At 41.2% G+C, this 7,500-nt stretch overlaps 1 long non-coding RNA gene across 1 annotated transcript in view; it reads left to right on the plus strand.

Annotated features, from left to right (window-relative positions):
• The window catches only part of LOC124379638, a 10,209-nt gene extending 8,468 nt beyond the window's left edge, over positions 1-1,741 (plus strand). The window contains exons 3-4 of the long non-coding RNA XR_006924465.1: positions 1,171-1,292; positions 1,385-1,741. This is a non-coding gene — a long non-coding RNA (uncharacterized LOC124379638). The remainder of the gene's footprint in view (positions 1-1,170; positions 1,293-1,384) is intronic.
• The last annotated feature ends 5,759 nt before the right edge of the window (positions 1,742-7,500 follow it).

The following is a 7,500-nucleotide window of genomic DNA, read 5'->3' on the forward strand; positions in this document are numbered from 1 at the left end:
TCAACATTCATGATCTCTCTCTCTCTCTCTCTCGCTCTCTTTCTCTCTCTCAGTATGTGGTATCCCCCTGTGACCAGTGGCCACCGGAGGCTTGGGCCTGATTTATTAGTATAGCCCCAGCTCCTGTCCTCTGCCTGACTGCCTCTGCAATGGAGAAATTTTCCTCTTTTTTTTTTTTCTTTTTTTTTCAAAACAGCAAACCTGGTGAATCAGAGTCCATCATTGCATTCCTGCCTACAGTGTCTCTTGACCAAGCCCCCAAACCCCGGGTTCCCACGATAGTTCACGCTGTAATAGATTGATTCTCACTAAAGTCTTTGAGTTCCTAACTGACTAGAATATTATTCACTGGCCTCTTGTCCATCCATAAAGTCTGACAACAATCCTGCATTGCGAGCTCTGCAATAGCCTTCCATCAAAACACCGCTTGCCCTTTAAATGAGCCGAATTTTACATTAGTGCCTGCACCAAAATGCACCTCATAATGGCATTTATTTTTTATTTTTTGCAGCACCAGCAGCATTTGCCAAGCTCAAATGCTCTCTGTCGGATTGTGTGTGTATTCTGATGAGAATGGATCTGGGGATCTGGAGAAGATAAAGAGCAGAGAGTTAATGCAGATCATATAATTGAGAGACAAGTGCCTGGGTGTATTAGCCATTTTCCAATAGGAAGCCGCTGGCATACAATCAAAATGCACAGGACCAGCAAATCTGCATTACCCCAGATATTAATCCGGTTATTGGTGTGTCTCACGAACAGTGACATTAAAAAATCATTCGATGTGCAATAAAGGCAGCAGGATCATAATCATAACTGAACGGATGGGCTGATCTGCCTCTTAGAGCCCTTTATAAAAACCACACGCTCCGGCTTTCAGCTACCCCTGGACAATGGCGGCATCTTAATCTAAAATAAACGTAAATTATGGAGTCTAGTGGCACATTGCAGCGTATGAGAAATATCGCAGATTTTCTCTCTACATCGCAGCGATGGTCATCAGCGGCACGCTTAATGAAATGTTAATGGAAAAAATATATATTGCTATTCATTATTTCAGTGTTTGCCTGATTATATGCTAAAAGTGTTTGGCTAATTAAACTTGTATTTTCTCACATGCTGTATGTAATTAGACCACATTATGACAGTAATTATGGTGCTAATTTTCAGGTCACAACCTTTATTTGACTGATCTGCCAATCACATCTTCTGTACATTTTGGGCAGGATTCCGTCTGGCTATAAATCTACACTTGACAGACAAAAGTTTGTGGACACCTGGCCATCGGATCGGTATGTGCTTTTTGAACATCCCAGTTCATATTTCAGTGCTCATTTGCTTTTATAATAACGTCCTCTCTTTTTCTGGGAATATGTTCCACTAGATTTTGGAGTGTGGTTGTGGAGATTTGTGCTCATTAAGGTGTTAGATCGGCATCCACTCAAGATCATCTACACCAACCCATGTAAACCATATCTTCAGAACTGGCTTTGTGCACATGTGCAATAGGTTTGAGTCTCCTAAGTTAAGTCAAGGGAAAACTTTTCTACAAATTTTGTGTTTCCAACTTTGTGATAACAGTTTGGGGAAGACCCTCATATGGCTGGAAAAGTCAAGTTTCCCAAAATGTCCATATTATCCATCTATCCAGATGAGATTAGAGAATTTTGGTGTTCGAGTATAAATATGTGAAGTGAAGCTAATGTTTAAGAGGATGAAGAGTAAAAAGTAGTAACTGTTACATTCCACTGTGGATGGCTGTGTCTTTGCAAGAGGAATGAAATGATCCTGTGGTAGTTGACAGGTGAGAAACGGCACGGGTGTATCCACAGAGAGATGTCTCCAGTGACCACAGGGAGCCCAGTTTGTTCCTTTGCTTACAACATTTGTCAAATCAAGTCTTCATTTAAACAACCAACAAAAAGTTACATTTAAAGCAAATGTACAGCCAAACAAATTCAAAATCATCCCATGTAGATATGAGCCAACCCTCAGGATTTGCTTTGAAAATAAGACGTCTCGCATGTTTTACTCCATATGCTAGTCAATAAGGGCCTCAGCCTGCTTTGCCTTGGAGCCACATCCTAAACGCAGGATCCTTCCGCCATCCTTTCATCCGTTCGTTCTCTCCTTTCCCTCACTCTGCCTGGTCTCTGGGCACTTCTTTCTAGTAAAACGCTGGCACATATAGTATTGATTTTCATTTAGATAACTTAATGCTCGCAGACAGCACACTCCCCACACCCCCACTGCTGGGGCCCAGGTTAGATCTACGAGCTTACCCAGCTGTAATCTGGGGCCATTTCTCTTTGGTCTGGCTTTTCTTTTTTTTTTTTTTTTTTGGGGGTATTTTTGTTCCTAAACTTAACCGATTCACAATGGAACGGGTCGAGAGATATAAATGAAAAGCGTAGCTCGCGTCGATCAATCACACGGTGCACAAACATCCCCCTACTGGCCTTTCCGAGGCGTTCTGTTACCACCTGGTAGTAGTGGAGTCAAAGAGGAAGAAAAATCAGATGGAAAACATCATACGTTTTGCTTGATTTGGTGGAATGCTTAAAAATCTTGTGGGAATATACACCTTGTCTGGGGCTGAAAATCAGCCATGATAATGTCAGGGCACCTCTATAAAGGCCATGGATGAAAGTTATTTGAGGTGAAATTGTGAAATCTATTGGGCTAGCTCTTCATGCTGAGGCATGACTGAACCCGGTGTTAGTTAGGAATGGTTGTGATGGCCAGGAGCTGTGTTTGTGTATGTGTGTGAAAAGCTGTGAGGTTGGAAAGCAACGACGATTATCTATGATAAGAAAAAACACGGATGTGTGACCATTGGCACACCAAACACAGCATGCCCCCAATCGCCAGAGTGGTAAAATGGAGAAAGGTAAAGAATAAAAAGGGGCGACAAGGGGTTTCTAAGCAAAGCAACACGCACTCTGCTTCAGCATTAAGTGTTTTTGCCCCTTCTGCCTCTTCCCCCCCCCTCAAGGCACACACCGCTCTAACCCGCTGCACAGGCAGCTAATTATCCCAGAGAGCAATTGCATGTTGCTATATGCTTTATCGTCCATTTACTCCCAGCACAAAAGCAAGCAGACTCTCTAATGCATTCCTGGCCTGCTACAGTGAATGCAAAATCAATTTGTCAGGTCAGACTGATTATTGTCGCACTGTAGAGAACACGACCCTTTGACCTCCCTGTGACCCTTTGCTGTGAGCCTGGATTATTGCCAGCCACCACACAAATACACAAACGATCTCTTTTTTCCCATATGCCAATTTAATGATTTAATGAAAATTCTTTGTTATACCTTTATATTATTCTATTATCTTTGATATTTCTGTGAATGCTTCCCTGTTCGCAAAAAGCGCACAATAAATCAAAGATATATCACACACTAATACGAGCTTCAGAAAAAAGACACATTTTATAATTCTATTTTCTTATAACCAGAAACCGAGAGCCTTCGTCACAGTGTCCCAGAAACATTATCAGATGTGTAGCTACTCGTATGATTGAATTCCTGGTTCATTACTGACCCTCCCCACATCCATCATCCAGATATTTCCAGAAACAGAATCTCAAGAAGAATGTTCCAGAGGCTTCTATAGATTTACCCTGCAGCATATGTCACATGAGCTCGGTGAGTCTTCGTGATGTATTTAACGCTGGAGCCACTCACTTCTTCTTGATATTTATACAGCGGCACCGAGCAGGCCATTTCCTCCACCTTTAATTCCACAATTCTAGTCGAGTGTGACTGTCATTATATGACAATCATAAAAGCCCTGAGTTATGGTGCGCTGTGTTAGTTTCGCCGTGTTTAATGTGGATTTTTCTCCGATGTGTTGCACGGCTGATGAGCAAGACGTGATTCCACTGTTTTTATATGAGCGATGGCCGAGGCAGCGGGGAGCTCCTGAAGAATTACAGTAGGGGTTTTGATTACAGTGAGAAATCCAGTCACTATTATTTATCATGGTGATAAGGGAGCCGCTCATGATGAAATAATGTAGGAGGATTTCATAACGATATTAGAAAACTGTGCGAGCCCAGGGATATACGCTATGCTTCAGTCCACAAACGATTTCTAACAAATATCTTTGTTTTACCATGTCTTCATTGTTTTCTCTGGCTTTAAACTAAACTCAACCCTGCACTGTATGTTAAGAATGCAATAGCCAATATCTTTCAATTCTTTGCAGATTGGCCTTTTGACACTCATTTTATACACATCATTATAAAGAGAAGTTGCTTGTATACAGAGTCAAGTGAACAATTACACTTGAACTGATGTGATAATTGGTGATTGGATAATGTAATGGTCCTTTTTAATGGTAAATCTAGTCTAGTCTGTGTCTGTAAGTAGAATTTGGGCAGACGGCTCTGTTGTGTTGGTATGCAGAAATAGCATGAAATAATTATGGATCCTAAAAGAATCATTTCCTTTTCTGAATGACTCCTAAAAGTGAATCAGGTGAATCACTTTGTTGGCAGGAATAGGGACATTTTATTGTGTGTGAGTGTGTGTGAGTGTGTGTGAGTGTGTGTGTGTGTTTTCCGCTGTGTTGCTGAACAGAAGACAACAAATTAATTTTTTATTAGTTATCAATGTTGATGCTGGGGTGCAGATTGAAAATGCAGTCCTGGCTCAGCTACTGTCGCATAAAGTAATCTAAAAATTTTTTTTTTATTAATGAATTTAGTTATTTTTAAGTCCTTAGTAACATATTGCATAGTATCCATAACTTACTGCATAAACCCTTATAGGTGCTTATAAGTAATGCATAACAAGGCCATATGTCAGTGCATGATAACAGGCTGATCGTTATAGCATTAGCTGCACATACTATTTGAGAGGCTGAGTGCATTATAACATCACTGCAAAGTTCTTATGATTAAACATTATAAACAGTTATAGACCCTTAAAGAGCATAACACTGGTTCCTCTTTGCATTTTCTCTTTAGTTTTTTCTTTTGCTCCTCACTTGAAGAGCCACACTGGTGTGACAGCACTTTTTGAGGAATATCCTTGATCAGCTTTCTAGTTTTGATCAGGCTACTGGTGATTAAATCCTCTCATCCATTACATGCCATCTCATGTCATCCTTTACTTTTTGGAAAAGGGAGCAGAGAAAGAGCAGTGGCTTGGCATGGGGAACAGGTTGTTTGGCTTATGTTTGGTCATCACCATGACAAATCATAGGACAGTCTTGGAAAGAATGGAGTAGATCACTAAAGTGTAGCTGCTTTGACTGACAGGTTCTCCAAACATCGCTTTGCAGGAGCTGGACCCCACACCAGGCGAGACGTCTATTGAGTGTGAAAGATAAATGGCTGTTTTGATTGTGTTAAATCACCTAGCATCAGTGCAAAGAAAAAAACTAGCTCTGTAAGTGACGGTTCAGTGAAATGGGAATGGAGAGTATAGGTAGAGCCTTTTTAAAAGAACGAAATACAAAAGTAAGACTGTCTTAATTAAGCTAAGCTTGGTCTCTGTTGGGCTGTTAGCCACTGGATTCTGTCATGCTTGGACAGCCAGTGATGGAATGGGGAGTATTTTGGGAGCTGTAGACAAGGGATAACCCAAGGAGTGCTTATGACTTGCAGGCACTGACACTAAAGTGAGAATATTACGCTACCCGAATTGGCTTTCGTGTGTATGCAGTGTGTCTGTGTCATTCCACGAGGCTGAGAAATGTCTCGCGGGGGTTGTTACCAGACTTTCTTCTCACCGTGTGACATCCTTTTGGATCGTTGGAAACCTGCAGGCTCCTCCCACATGTGCCTATTCTCACATGGTCAATAAAAAGCCCAGTGCACTTTTAGAAGGTCCAGCCTAGAGGGGACAACTCTATCCAGTAGGGAATACAGGGCCTGTACATTATGAAGTTGAAAGTAAATTGAGACGAATAATAGCTATAATATCTGCCTGTAAGTCCTTACTCCTCTTAACCTCCTTCCTTTCTGTCTGTAAACCAAAGTACAGCTTCTTCCATAGCTTTCCTTTCTGTAAGACTTCAGAAGCAATGTTTTTTTTTCCCCCTAGTTCTTTCCTCGTACATGTCTCACACTGTACAGTATGTGTCAGCAAAGAACGCTTGCTGAAAACCCGGCAGCTGGTTGGTAAGGGAACAGGAACCGGACCTGAATAAGCTTTTAGCTCCCATGTAGAGCGCCGAGCAGGTGCACTGATGCTGTCATGTCCTCACACACACACCTACTTTATTTACATATCCAGATGGGTTTTCACACCCTGGTTTTGGGGGACGAAGTGTCACTGGTGTGAACATGCTTTTGGCAGAAGGTGTCATAGAGGGAGTGGGTGGGGGGGCATGATCAGGCCTCCCACAGGGCAGAGTTTCCATCAGCAACAATGACATTTATTCCTTTTTTCCTGGTCTCTCCTGAGCTTATTAAGTGGGAGTTTAGGTCGGCTGTGAGAACGTGACATAGATATCCGCATTGCTCCGCACTCGTCCAATTCAGAGGTCTTGACAAGGTGTTTGAGCTGTACTTCTTTAAAGTTAAATAATGTTACAGCATGGAGGAAAATCAGCAAAAACCCACAACTACATCTCAAAGGCTGGTAAGAATAATAAGCTAAATGGCAGTTTTTTGCTTAAAGTTTATTGATGCATAATAGTTACAAATACATGTTATGGAACATTAAATAGTTCCTGGTATCACTTGTATTACAGCAACTATCAACATCCCTTCCCTCAATAGCATCTTTTACATTCACTCACGGTATTAACACACACAAATGCTTGTCATGTGACTAAGGCACTGGAAATCCTTAACTTCTCCTTCATGATAAATTTCTTGGTCAGCATCCAGCCAGCTACCATTCATTTACACTGTAGATCCTTCTATATATATTACATAAACATCTAACAGGAAATTTTACTATTTAAATGTTTATAGAGAATAGGGGAAGTGGACAAAGTGGTAGCTCAGTGGTTGAGGCGTTGGACCTTGGATCAGAAATTTCATGAGCAGGGCCATTAACCTGCAACTGCTCAGTTATATACAATTCAAAAAACTAATTTAATAACAAAATACATTTACTGTACAAAATAATACTGTTTTTTTAGCTAAAACCACTGTATTAGAACATTCAAGAATAATTCACAAAATGCAGCATATCATACTGTAAAAGATTGTTGTATAATGTGTATAATTAATAAAAAACTTGTTTATCTCTGACAAACATATGGTCTTTTATGACTGCTTTTTAAAATTTTATTTCAAGGGCATGACTTGCCGTTTCCATAGCAGTTTTGTTACGGGTCGGGTTGCTAGCTATATGTTTACCAGCCTCCTTTCGCAGCCAGGTTTAGGACCATCCATGTCGGAGTACTTTATCCTATTCCCACAACTGAGCACCCGTGGGGGCTAAGGGCCTTGCTCAAGGGCCCAAGAGTGGCAGCCTGGTAAGGCTGGGACTTAAACCCACAAGACCCAGAGTTCAATTCCAATGTCTTAACCAC

The sequence above is a fragment of the Silurus meridionalis genome, chromosome 26 (assembly GCF_014805685.1).
Source record: "Silurus meridionalis isolate SWU-2019-XX chromosome 26, ASM1480568v1, whole genome shotgun sequence".
NCBI classification, from domain to species: domain Eukaryota; kingdom Metazoa; phylum Chordata; class Actinopteri; order Siluriformes; family Siluridae; genus Silurus; species Silurus meridionalis.